Genomic DNA, 14,470 nt, shown 5'->3' with positions numbered 1-14,470 from the left:
TTTGCTTCAGTCCTCATATGTAAGTCGCTTTGGACAAAAGTGTCTGCTAAATGACTAAAGGCCCTATCTTGCACCCGACGCACAGCGGACTTTTCCCTCGACAGACGCACGTCGGTAAATTAGGGAATGAACTCCTGGGGGCGGTTCAGCGAAAAGAGGAGGCGTGTTCACTGAGCTCAGCTTTTGAGTCTGCAGTGTTTCAGGCGCTGCGTCATATCATTACGCCTGTTGCACCCATGGTACGGCCGCACAGTTCCTTGATTATTACGCCGGAATGAGAGTAGTTCCTATCCATATAGGCTTAGAAAATCGCAACTTTTCATTTTCCGTCGATCTTAGTACACGGTTTAACTACAGAAGAGTCAAGTTTTAAATAGGAAAAATATTGAAACTCTTTGGTCATTTTGAAAGAAATGCTACTGGACTCGTCAGAATCAATGATCTATGCTAAGCTATTCTAAAAGTGGTACCGTCAGAACCGGAGTTCGGCTGAATGGATTCTAAAACGGTAAAACTCAACTGTTTAACTCTGGGGGAGTTGTAAAATGAGCATATTTCCGAAAAAAGTGGAGTATCCCTTTAAGGTTTTTTTAGCTTTTTTTAGTGCCATTGCATAGGTTGTAATTGTTACATTAAACATTCAAAAGTTCTGTTGTGATTTATCTTTGTTTTATTGTTTACATAAGAAAAAATCTGCTGTTTTAAAGGGAATGTGAAGACTCTCTTTTTTCACTATGCATAAAAAGCTGAAAAAAGGTTTTGCTCTGTCCCAAACGCTACGGCCTCATGTTAGGCTGAAAGAAAGAAACAATGAAGAGAAAAATGAGTAACTGAATGAATATAGAATAAATATATATATATACAGTGGTGGTCAAAATTGATGGCACCCCTGATAAATATGATAAAAAATGGCTGTAAAAAATAAATCTGCATTGTTTATCCTTTTGATCTTTCATTCAAAAAATTCACAAAAATCTAACCTTTCATTGAAGTAAAAGAATTGAAAGTGGGGGTAAATCACATTATAAATAAATGTTTTTCTCCAAAACACGCTGGCCATAATTGTTGGCACCCTGTTATTAAACACTTTTTGCAACCTCCTTTTGCCAAGATAACAGATCTGAGTTTTCTTATATAATGCCTGATGAGTTTGGACAACACCTGACAAGAGATAAAAGACCATTCCTCCATACAGAATCTCTCCAGATCCTTCAGATTCACAAGTTCATGTTGGTGCTTCTTCTCTTCAGTTCACTCTACTCATCAGGTCAGGGAACTGTGACGGTCATGGCAGAAGCTTCATTTTGTGCTAAGTTACCCATTTTTGTGTTGATTTTGATGTTTGTTTTGGACCGTTGTCCTAATGGAAGATCCAACCACGGGCCATTATAAGATTTCTAGCAGAGGCTGTCAGGTTTTTATTTTTTATCTATTTGTATTTGCTAGAATCCATAATACCATGTATCTGAACAAGATGTCCAGGACCTCCAGCAAATAAATAGGCCCACAACATATAAGATCCAGCAGTATATTTAACTGTAGGCATGGGGTACTCTTCATCCCTGTTTGCACCAAACACATCTGCTAGGTTTGCTGCCAAAAAGCCCTTTTTTTGTTTCGTCTGACCACAGAATCCGGTCCCGTTTGACGATCCAGTCGTGTCTGACAACTGAATATGCTGGAGTTTATTTTTGGAGGAGTGAGGATGATTTTTCTTGAAACCCTCCCAAACAACATGTGGGGATGTAGGGGTTGTTTGATCATTTTTGTTTAGGCTTTCTGACCCCAAGACTCAACTAATCTCTGCAATTCTCCATCTGTGATTATTGGAGAGTCTTTGGCCACTCAAACTATCCTCCTCACCATCCATTAAGACAATATAGACACACGTCCTCTTCCTGGCAGATTCGTAACATCTTCAGTTGATTATAACTTCTTAATTAATGCCCTGATGGTCAAAATGGGGATTTTCAATTATTTAGATATTTTCTTACAGCCACTTTCTATTTTGTGAAGCTCAACAATCTTTTGCTGCACATCAGAACTATATTCTGTGGTTTTACACATTGTGATGGATGATTAAGGGGATTTGGCCTTTGTGTTTCGTCATATTTAAACTCCTGTGAAACAAGAAGTCATAGCTGGACAATTTCATGTTCCTAGTCACCCTGGTGTGCTTAAAAATGTAAATATTAATGGGAAAATACTTCAGATATATTTTTCTCATAAAAAATTCTAGGGGTGCCAACAATTATGGCTAGCGTGTTTTGGAGAAAAACATTTATTTTATAATGTGATTTACCCCCCAATTTCAATTATTTTACTTCAATGAAAGCTTAGATTTTTGTGAATTTTTTGAAGGAAAGATCAAAAGGATAAACAATGCAGATTTATTTTTACAGACATTTTTTATCATATTTATCAGGGGTGCCATCAATTTTGACCACCAATGTATGTTCCGTAAGGGGAGGCTCTGACCTATTTTAGGTCTGACTTACTTTCTTACTTAGAAACCTCTCTTTTACTGGAGTAATATTTTATTAGTATTAATTAATTTCTCTAGCCATTGCAGGATGTAGGCTAGTGTTGTATTGCCTGTGCAAAGACAACTCCGAACAAGTTTTCTATCATGTAGTATGCCTATAAAAGACGACCGAGTCAATCAGAGCAAGCATGCTTTCTGCAGGTCCTGAGGGTGTGATGACGTTCTTCGCCACTAGAGGGAGGACAAAGACTCACTTTAACCAAGTTCCTAAAATCGAAAGCAAAAGAGGAGATAAGGAAGAGATGACATCTCCAGTCTTTAAACTTGTAAACAAAGGTTGTTCAAAGGGAGCATATTTACTGGTAAGTTTAGAAATCTTCTTCATGAAACCAGATAGGTATATAAAAATAAGCTTCTGTTTCTGCTCTCTATGGAAGCCCTGAACCGCAACGTAAAAAAAAAAAAAAAAAAAAATGTACAAAAAAAAAAAAAAAATCCTATCATTTCGAGATTAAAGTCGAAATATTACGAGAATAAAGTCGTAATTTTTTTTTTAAGTAAAGACCTGCGCTCGTGAAGTCGAACTGCTTCTAACGTGGATCTAAACATAATAGTAGATTTTTACTTTTATCTGGGCTTTCAACAAAAGGAAATTCTACAGGTGCTAATCTACCAACATGGCATTACCATTTGTCTTAGGCCGTTACAAAATATACTGCGCCGGAATAGACTTTACAGGCGAAAACACTTTTCAGACTGGATGGAGGTAGCCAGCTTTATATCTGAGGAAATAATGGGATCCGGCCAAATGATTTGATACAGAATGATGCACTTAAAATGTATCCAGAAAGGATTTACGGTGAAGAGGGAAACAGTGCGGTTACTGTTTGCTCGACCCAGATAGTGTATAGACGAGCACGAAGACTACGCCGAAGGAGGTATCCTGGTCCAAACTTTATGTGGCACGTTGACTCGTACGATAAGCTTAAACCGTACAGCCTCTGCATTAATGGATGTGCTGATGGATTCTCACATAATGTGATGTGGTAGAAAGTGTATTTCACCAATAATGACCCGAAAGACATTGCAACATATTTTATTGAGACAGTAAAGAATAGAGATGGTTGTCCTAGAACACAGTGTCAAACTCAGTTCCTGGAGGGCCACAGCCCTACACAGTTTTGTTCTAACCCTGCTTCAACACACACACACCTGCAGTTTTCAAATAAGCCTGAAGGACTTGATTAGCTGATCAGGTGTGTTTAATTAGGGTTGAAGCTAAACTCTGCAGGGCTGTGGCCCTCCAGGAACTGAGTTTGACACCCCTGTCCTAGAAGAATACGTGATGATCGTGGGACTGAAAACGTTACTATGGAGCAGATCAAGATCTTTCTTCGAAGAAATGCTACTGATGAATTTGCTTTTCACCGGAGTTTCTTATATGGTTCAAGCAATCAATATCAAAGAATCGAAAGCTTTTGGAGCATACTTCGGAAAGAGAATATTCAGTTTTGGATTTTGAACTTTTTTCAGGCTTTAAAAGAAGAAGACCATTTCAGTGGGGATTTCCTTGACAAATCAATCGTGCAGTTTTGCTTTACAACACTTGTACAGGTAAGAAATCATCTATCTATCTATCTATCTATCTATCTATCTATCTGTCTGTCTGTCTGTCTGTCTGTCTGTCTGTCTGTCTGTCTGTCTGTCTGTCTATCTATCTATCTATCTATCTATCTATCTATCTATCTATCTATCTGTCTGTCTGTCTGTCTGTCTGTCTGTCTGTCTGTCTGTCTGTCTGTCTGTCTGTCTGTCTATCTATCTATCTATCTATCTGTCTGTCTATCTACACTGTTAGAAATTTCTTGTAATTTTACAGGAAATTCCTGGCTAATAGTTGCCGTAAATTTGCTGTAAACAGTATACAGGACTGTTATTGTAAAATAACTACAACAAGGTACTGTACTTTTCCTGTAATTTCACAGGATAGAATACTGTAAATATTACAGCAAAATTTTATATTTACGGCAACTTAGTAGCCAGGAATTTCCTGTAATTTTAGGGATTTCCTGTAATTTCACAGGACAGAATATTGTAAATATTACAATTAAATGTTGCAACTTGGTTAAATGTCCTCTTTCAGACTTCTGCAAAGAAAAACAAAACACTTAGTATTTTTTTAATATATATTTTTATTTTTTATTTTAAAACTGATCAATCTATTACTGTACCAAACTGGTTGAACATGAGTTGTCAAACATACTAATGTTCCCTGCCCACCAATTCAAAATCCAGCAGTTTCCTCAAAAGTGTGCAAACTGGTGTGTTCAGCTCTTGTTTTTTCTCTGCCTTGCTGCCCGTCTGAGGATTTATGTCGCAAAAGGCTCTGAAAACAGGGGGAAAAACACACTTATCAGGAAACATTTAAGACTGATATGACATGGTCATAATTAGGTATAAAGGTAAAAAGGTATATTTGATTCAAATCAACTGAACGCCTGTGACAGTGCGATATGTAGTTGTAGAGAAAAGCCACACGTGTATCAGTAAATTTGAAGTAACAGAGAGAAATGTTTTAAGAGTTGCAAACTTGTAGACTTTTTTTCTCTCCGTTCCACAAACACAACACAACAGTTACACCTTCTCAAATTCTTCATTGCAGGTTCACAAATCCTATTCTACAAATCACAAATTAAGAAACTCGTATGCTCACATTTTTGATACAATTGCTGCAGTGAATATGGTCCAAAACGCATTTACACAGCCGCATCAAGAAATGTGAAGTCTTGGAGAAATTTTACACATCCGCAAATCAGTATGTGAATTCATCCAATGAGAGTTGCACACTTCAAGAATATTTCTTGTATATGTCTTGTATATGTTTCTAGCACAAACACAAGTACATACAGCTGCTTGAATCTGCTGTAACGAATCTCAAACACTGTTTTTCACTTTCAAGTGACAAGTTTCGTGCGCTCTCCATTTTGCACCGTGATATTTGGTTCAAAAGTGAGTTGTGCATCTGTAGAGGTTGGAGCCTACATTAAAATTCATGAGTTTCCCGAGCATGCTCGTCTAACTGCTCATTTTTGTTCACGCGATCATTTCTCAGCAGGTTTAATGGATTATTTGAAAAAAGGTAAATAAAGTTTCAGCGCAAACTTAAATACAATTGTGCATCATTTCATAAAGTTCATATACTTTTATGAAATGAAATGATGCATAATTGTATTGGCTTCCGGCCAAAAGAACAATAACATACAGATTTTAAGCGCAACTTATGAGTGTAATGCAACGTACTGCTGATATTTACACTATGCCATGACGCACTACGCTACTTCTGACGTCACGAGTTGCGCAAGTTGAACTTTGAATGCAAGTAGACTGCGTATGGCAGTTTGGCCGTAAGCTAGAATTTTACTTTTAAAGTGTTAAATATGGATATTTTTCTTACACAAACTCTTCGCTTCAGGAGGCCTATTTTAACCGCTCAGAGCCGCATGGAGCACTTTTATGATGGATAGATGCACTTTTTTGAGCTTCAAACTTCAACAGTTTTTTTTTCTGTATAATTCACATTGTATTTGTCTGAAAGAATGTCTTGAAGGCAAGTAAATCATGGGGTGGTAATTTTCATTTATAAGTGAACTACCCTTTTAAAAAAATAAGGGAAGAATATACCTTGTACAATTAAGCAAGGTGTGCTTGGTAGGGTCTCTCTCTGGATATCAGCAGCTGTGGCAGAGGGCTAGGGAATAAAAAATGTAAACATTACCAAATGTGGTTACTAAACATACATACAAACAAAATGGTTAACTTGATTTTAATACTACTAATAATTTGCTGCCTTCTCTGAAGACAAAGAGAGCAGTGAAAGCCTTTCAACAGAACCCAGGCTCCGTAAAAAATATTTAATGATGATGCTGGTCGGTTTAAGTTGTACACGCGCGGTTTATTTTATATAAAGACAGCTAACTTTAACTTACGTTACATGGCTGCTCTTTCACCCTGGTTGGCCAAGCAGAAAGTAAAGTCATAACATCTGAACATACCAGATGCTATATTCAGCTTTTATCACAGTTATAGCTAACTTACAGAATTAAATGAAGATACCTTAATTTAATTCTGTAAGTATTCAGTGACCGTAAAATCTACAAGCTACGTTTATGCTAGTGTGCAAACCACGATTTCAAGACCCCCGATTAAGTTACAAGGCAGCAAAACAGAAGTCATACAACAGCCTGTCCGGTAACGTTAGCATGTGTAATCAATAATAATAATAATAACCTGAGCTAAGGAAGCTTACCGGGCTAACGTTAATGCTTATTTTTACAGTCTGGGATAAAGTTATTTGAGCTATCGTCACTGTAGTGGTTTTCCATTAACGTTAAGCTCAGCTCGACTCGATTCTACTCACCATGTTTGTTTTTCCATTGTGAATATCTAGTGTCTTATACCTGATGTGGTGGTAACTTACCTTTTTCCTTATGGATTGAGTAAGACCACTTCACCGGGGTCAGTTCATGTTGTTTATACCGGGAGTGAGCGAGTCGAGCTAACGTTATAGGGATCTAACATTACTCTAGCTAATGTCACTGAAATATACCAAATTAAAAATTGTGAATATCTCGTACCTTGCACCTGCATTTCGTTCCTTTTCCGTATGGATTGAGAAAGAAGACGCCACTTCACCGCGGTCAGTTCAGGTTGTTTAGTCGACTCGGGGCGAACGTCACTGAAGCTAATGTCACTGAAATATACCATACGAAACAATCAGCAGCACTCACTCATATCAACGGTATTAATATATCCATATACTTATAAAATAGATTTCATGTTAACGTTTCATACCTGAGATGTGTTCTTCTTCCAAAAATGTTTGATTCTGTGGTACCGTTGGCCGCGCAATTTCAAAATTCAAACAGCAGCGATCCCACAATGCTATGCGGTGGCTGTAAAATAATGCTTCTACAGTGTAGTTACAATAAAATTACAGGACTGTCCATAAATTTCCCATCATGCATTTGCATTTACAATAAAAACATGAATACAACATGTTGTTGTAAAATTTATTGTAAAAATCTATCTATCTATCTATCTATCTATCTATCTATCTGTCCACATATTTATTTGCTAAAATAGCAAGACTGTAATAGGCCTTGTAATACAAAGAGAACATGCACTTTAATAGATAATAATAATAATAATAAATATATATATATTAGTGGTGGGCCGTTATCGGCGTTAACGCGCTGCGTTAACGCGAGACTCTTATCGCGCGATAAAAAAAATATCGCCGTTAATCTATTCCCCAAGTTGGGTTGGGAGATGATGACGCAATCTACCCGCGGCCGCGAGGTAAACCCGGCTGCAACGCATATTCGTCGTCATCTTAAGTAAACACGGCTGAAAGTGAAAGCTGCAACATCCATTATTTGGACTTGGTTCGGATTTAAGCCGTCCGACAAACAGCAGCAAACTATAGACAGAGTGTGTGGGGTAACGGTTCGGTAAGTTAACACACGACTAATCCGTTCTACCACCTCAAATTCAAAACGAAACATGATATCACTGAATACCAGCGCGCGCGTATTATTCTCATTCCAATATATCTTAGTGGTGTAACGTCAACACATAATCTCTGTCTGCGCCCGATTTTAAGAATCGTTGTTGTGTTTCTTTTTAACTGAAAAGACATCAGTTAGACAATATTATCACTTTAAATTTGGGGTTTCATAAGCTCAAAGCTATAATAAACATTAGACCTACTTAAGTCTCTGCAGCTAGTGTACTTAAATTTTATTTATCTGCAAAATTATGTTGTATACTCACAGTTTTGCACAATATATGTTCTCAAAACTACATATACCCTTAAAAAAAAATACATTTAGCAGTTGTTTAGCAGGGTCTGTGTAACCTGTTCTGAAATGGTTTTATTATAATATACTGTATATCGTTATCGCAAGAGGCTGCAATGTATATCACAATATAGATTTTAGGCCATATCGCCCATCCCTAATTGATAGCCTATAGTAGTTGATGATAACATAGGCCTACCTAATGTTGCCTATGGACGGTAACAGTACAGTAGTAACCTTTTACAGTCTATGAGTAGAACAGCTTTCTCAAGCAGTTTGTGATGCATTTTGGAAACAGGAGATGAGCCCCTGGTGTAATGCGCCACCTGGCTTGAGAAACCCGTTCTTTTATAGTCATTATTTGGGTAGCACACATATTCTGAATGCCTTCGGCAGAATTCAAATGAGCCATTTTAATCTAGATTAATCTAGATTAATTTCAAAATTAATCTAGATTAATCTAGATTAAAAAAATTAATCTATGCCCACCTCTAATATATATATATATATATATATATATATATATATGTAAGAACAATGGGTCGTACATTAATATTAATATTAGCTCAAATGATCTATAGGGAATTTTAATAATTAATCATGAATATGATTAATATTTTGTATGTTACAGTTACATTAATTTATCGCAGCTGAACTAGATTGATATATGAACGATTACCATAACGGGTTATGGTTCGTCATTAATACATCAATTGTTCTTATTTCAGCTCGAAGTTATGGGATAACTTTAATGGAATTAATTTAGTTATCAAACAATCTGTTTGTCCAGCGAACAGATTGTACGTAAGATTAAATTAACTCTCAAGGAAAATTATCCTTCTTACAAACACGAGAAAGAGTATCTTTTCCAGGCCTTGAAAAGACACTCTCGGTGTCTGTAGACTAAAATTAGGTTACTTAAATCGTAGCCTACCAAGATAAAGCATATAGCTAAGATCGAACATTTCAGGGACTAAGTAACATGGGCAATTAAATCAGAGTCAGTCAAGGGCATATGGAATTTAATAATTGGACCAATACATCGAACTAAGGGATATATCAAACTACACAATACACACGGATTATATGTCTATGTACATAAAATACAGTTAAACAATACAAGATAACGAATAACAGTGAGAGAGAATAAAATGATCAGAGTTAGAAAAAGATAGAATGCCAGAAAAGGATTAAGAGAGAGTGGATGAGAGAGAGAGAGAAGGATGGGGGACGAGATCGGAAGTGAAAGCAAAAATCTGCGATCAGAGATCGCAGTTGGCTATGGCAAAATCACAGACAGTAACCCTTAAGACACAACAAAGAAATCACATCATAAGTTCAATTCAATAATCGATACTTGCATGGCATATGGTTCTCTTTGTATGAGGTGTGTAGGTAGGGTGACCACCTGCTAATAAGCCCAAGGGGGGACAAGGGGTATGTTTCTGAGGGACAATGTGGGACACTGCCTGGCGCGGCGGTGCCCCCACCCCACGGGCAGACTCACTGATAGTGGTTTACCCATTTCTAGCACATACCACCTTACATGGTAATAATGCCCCATTCCCCTAAACATGAGTAATTGCTGATGTATGCTCATGAATAGGCCAACCAATGTGTATTTTCTTTCTAAATAAAGATTCATAATATTTTGAACATTCAATGAATTGACAGATGTACTTCCACTTAAGATTTACTATTTAATTTTATTTGTTTTTCATTACAATTTATTCACTTTAAATAAATTATAATATAAAATTATAGGATTAACAGGAATTGTAGTTGCTCAACACCACAGGAACAGTAAAAAAAAAAGTATTTAAAAAAAAATACGATTGACATCGTATTCCCCTCCATGTCCGATTGAGAAGGACGTTTTGCAAAGGTCACATAAAGCCCTCTCGGTATCCCCCTCAACACCTTTCAGCCACAAATATTCATTTTCCCAGTCTTTCTTGTACCCACACCTTCTCTTTTTAATTGATGATGACGGTGCCTCTCAGACTCAGTCTCTTTCTCGAATTTTTCGAATTGGAAAGCGCGCATCTAAAAGTTCCTTCCTTCCCAGTGTGTCTGGTATGCGCGTGCGTGCGCTGTCATGACAACAACGAAAAAGTTGACAACAACCTAGTCAGCAGTTCAACTGAGGGGTGGGTGTTCCAACCATAGACATAATAAATACATAGACGCCCTATTGGCCGCTGGATCGTACGTCAACGGCGCCGCCATACTGCGGAGGGCAACTTTCCCATACCTCTCATAACGAGAATTGAGAAAAATGCCTATTTCTTGTGCTGCTTGGGGCTTTACAAATCGCCACACAATTGAAAACAGGTCTCAGGGAATTACCTTTCACAAGCAAAACTGAAAATTTGTTTCTGGTTGCATTTCATTTACTATTTTTATTTTCAGAGGAGAAAGGCCGCGAAATTTAAAAATACTACTGTTATTGTGTCACGAAATGTAGTTTTAAGAGTTTTTCAGTCGACAATGTAGTTGTTTAAAGCTCAAATCTGTGGTTTATTTATAAAGATAGCGCCTTTTTAAAAATGTTATCTGACGGTTTCGGAGTTGTGAGATCCAGCGATCACCGCGGGCGCTCAGCGCTCGTGAACCCCGCCGAGAACAGCCTTGCCTCGGCTTGTGCTTCTGAGTTCTGACGTTCGCCGCTGTCAGTCTAGTGAGAATAATTCGTCTTGTGTTTATCTAACGGGCGATCTTTGGTTTCATTAATCTATCATTTGTTCCTTGGCAGATTGTTTTGGCTGAGGGCAAAGTAAAGTTTCATAACTTTATATATTTAGGCTATTTAACTTTAACGGTGTAGCCTGCTGTATGTTTGACTGAATCGTTTACTTTATTTCTTGACTTGTATAGCTTCTTATACCTTTTAAAAACTGAAATTTAACAAAAAGAGACAGGGTTGCGTCATTTTATTTTATATAGCCTATGTAATAATATTTTAAAATGTATAAATTTACATTATTTATTGTTATTATAATAATATACCACTTGCGATTATCAATCTATTATAGTTATGCTGTTAAATTATTTTAATATTCATAGTAACTATTTAACTTATTATTTTTTATTGTCTATATTCTGTAATTTATATGTCATATTCTATTGCTATTATTATAGTATTATACATAAACTATATGCTATTATCAATATATTATTATTATTATATTAGTACTTATGATATTATATAATTATACTTTTCATTACTATTTTATTTGCTGTATACTGTTTGTTTATTTTATTGACTAAACTATTTACTATTAGCCTACCTCTCACTTTATCTTATATTTACTATTTGCATTGCACTCTAGTTGTACCATATCATATGTATTACCATAAAGGATCCATCAGTTATCTTTGTTATTGCTAAAATCGGGTCAATGACAGAATATGCTTTTCCCACAATAAGAAAACTTTATTTAATTTAATGTGAAAATTAAATTATATCTCAGTATGGGGGTGTTCACAATTGTTATCCAAGAATGAAAAGCCAAATACATGACAAGCCTGAGCTTTGGCCATTCCTTATTTAAAAAATAAAGTCTAACTATCGTGATTTTAAATAACTATGGAACTTTTTGGTACACCACATACAAACCACTGAAATCGGTTGATAAATGTAATTTTTTTTTGGTTTTTATACAGAAAAACCGCAGCTCACCTGTTTACTTGCATTTGATTACAGCGCAGTCTTGCCCTCCACAAAATGGCGGACGCCTTGACGTATCGCAGCAACGTTCCAAAGCGGCCAATAGGGCGTCTATGTATTTATTATGTCTATGGTTCCAACAATAGCGTGAACTGTCAAGTAATGTTCGTTTAGCTGCCTGGGGCTCGAGGAGAGCGACCAACTTTTTTTTGAGCAAGCATAGATTATGCGTGACACGGTCTCAATTTGCGGGACGCATGAATTGGGCTTCAAACGCTGTGCGCGCACGCGCTACGCGGGACGGGTGGTCACCCTATGTGTAGGAAGGCAGGGTTCTGCGTGTCTTTAAAAGCAGCGCGAGTCGTCTGAGGGGAGGCGTGCGCGTGCTGTCTTCCGGCGCGCGTGCGAGCGCGGGAGCTTCAAAGAGTTGCCGGGAATGATTCAGGCTAAGTTCATTCAGCTCGTGAACGAACAGAGGCGAAGAGGAAAACGAAACTAGACTATAGAAAAACATAAAAGAAATAAATAAAAAGAAAAGAGAAGCAGGCCGAAGCCGGTCCGGACTTGGGTTTTGGAGGAGGAAGGAGAGAGTAGGAAAGGATGAGCGAGCGAAAGTGAAAGCAACCTTAAACAGCATTTAGATTTCGAGACTTGCATGTGGTCTGTGGATGAGGCAGGCGCGCGCGCATGGGCCTTTGTTCTCTCATGCGTCTTCAGGTGAGCGCGGCTGCGGGATTTTCAAAAGAGTCTTTTCTTTGAGTTGAAGTTGCTTGCTGCGTTTGCTTCGCTGAGTCCGAATACGAAAGAATGCTCCCTAAAAGGGAGCCATGGGTCTTCTGAAGAAGAGGGTTCGTAAAAACAGGAGAGAGTGCGAGAGGATTTTCTGAGTCGGTCTTTTATGGACAATATGGGTTGACGCCTCTGTTCGCGCGAACAACCAATGAACGTCCAAAGGTCTGAAGCGGGAAAAATGTCTTTGTCTCTGGGGCCACGCCCACTCGGATGAGTCATGAGGAGATGAGCTTTGAGCTGTTCGGCTCCCGAAATATGAAAAAGTGTAAAATAATGCACATTACTTCATTCTGCTATCGAAATTCGACTCTGTTAGATTGAGAGAATTTCAACGATATCACACACGTCATATGAAGATTAAGAAAATCAAGTTACATAAGATATGCATATTTACAAGCATTTTAAAGTTCGTTACATGTCTAGAAATAAGATTTACCCAAAATGTGTTGTACCCTATAGGGTACAAATGGATATGAAGCTTGAGGAACTAAACACGGTACACACCTGATTTGTCTAACCTTATTACCAAAGTTTACCAGAATACACAAACTACACCACGTAAAAGAAAAATTATGAGATGGGAAATTACATCCATGTTTACATTTCTTCGGTGGTTATGCATATAGAAAATTTAGGATTTAAGTAGAAAATGTAGGATTTAAGTAGGAGTAAAGATTACCACGTTAATTCTGCTCCACTCCTAAAAACCCAGTTGACATTCCATTAGGCAATAAAACAGCAAAGTGGGGGGAAGGCAATTGCCAGAGAATATTGTTGAACATTCTCTAACTAAAACACTATTGATTAAAGAATACATTTCAAAACCACACCTCTATTATAAAGCCAAACTAAATCACACATGCCTAATGTAATTGTACATAAATTAAAGTATATTCTATCCTAATTTAAACACAAAGGGATGTTTGTGTGTGTTTGTGTGTGTGTAGAAAGTTTCAAGTTTCGTTATCTCTCTGTGGTCCAGAGAGGGGAAAGGGGGGGTTCGGAATGTCTCTGAGGTGAAATTAGTGTCGTAAAAGTCAATTGGCCGACTAGCTGGAGCCAAAGCCTGATTTGCACTCACGAGTTCAAAGTGCACCAGCTTTTGTATTCAGGAAGAAATGTTTTTAGCAACACAGAGTATTTGAATTTGTTAATTCAAACCAACGACGAATGATTCGATAGCCAATGTTGTTACATATATATATATATATATATACAGGGCTTGACATTAACATTGCGGGTGGATTTTGCTCGTGGCGGGTAACATAGTCACTCCAACTAGCCACTTTGGCGGGTTGAATAATTGTAGTCTTTTCAAAACGCATCTGAAATAAGTGTGACACTACAACTCCCATAGGGCTGTCAACGAATATTCTAAATGCGAATATATATTTGAATAGTTTTAAAAAACAGAATTTCGAAGGTGAAAATGAATAGGCTATTCGAATGTGGTAAAAAAAAAAAAAAAACGCCCACGGTAGCAGAGGCGCGGCTGTCTGCTTTGCGAGTGGACGCGCTGCCTGAGGGAATCAGGGACAGGTAACAAGAAGAAGCGTTAACGTTAAACAGAAACATTACTAAAGTGTAGGCTACTATATTGACTGAATAGATAGTGCATGAATAAAGTAGGTTAGATACAGTAGTTTCATGCACTGCAGGCTTCCA

The 14,470-nt window shown here is 37.4% G+C and overlaps 1 protein-coding gene and 1 long non-coding RNA gene across 2 annotated transcripts in view; one reads left to right on the top strand and one right to left on the bottom strand.

The window, feature by feature from the left end:
- Positions 1-719: 719 nt before the first annotated feature.
- The window catches only part of LOC307154563, a 49,690-nt gene continuing 35,939 nt past the window's right edge, over positions 720-14,470 (bottom strand). The window contains exon 4 of the long non-coding RNA XR_013820382.1: positions 720-794. This is a non-coding gene — a long non-coding RNA (uncharacterized lncRNA). The remainder of the gene's footprint in view (positions 795-14,470) is intronic.
- LOC307154532 (uncharacterized protein) overlaps positions 2,767-14,470 on the top strand; it is a 30,071-nt gene continuing 18,367 nt past the window's right edge. Inside the window, exons 1-2 of the mRNA XM_079864546.1 lie at positions 2,767-2,847; positions 4,019-4,099. The gene's annotated coding sequence lies outside the window, so the exon portion shown is untranslated. The remainder of the gene's footprint in view (positions 2,848-4,018; positions 4,100-14,470) is intronic.

The sequence above is a fragment of the Squalius cephalus genome, assembly GCF_949319135.1.
Source record: "Squalius cephalus genome assembly, chromosome: 2".
In the NCBI taxonomy this organism is placed as follows: domain Eukaryota; kingdom Metazoa; phylum Chordata; class Actinopteri; order Cypriniformes; family Leuciscidae; genus Squalius; species Squalius cephalus.
The sequence above is the reverse complement of the archived record's forward strand: the minus strand, read 5'-3'. Positions and strand labels throughout refer to the sequence as shown.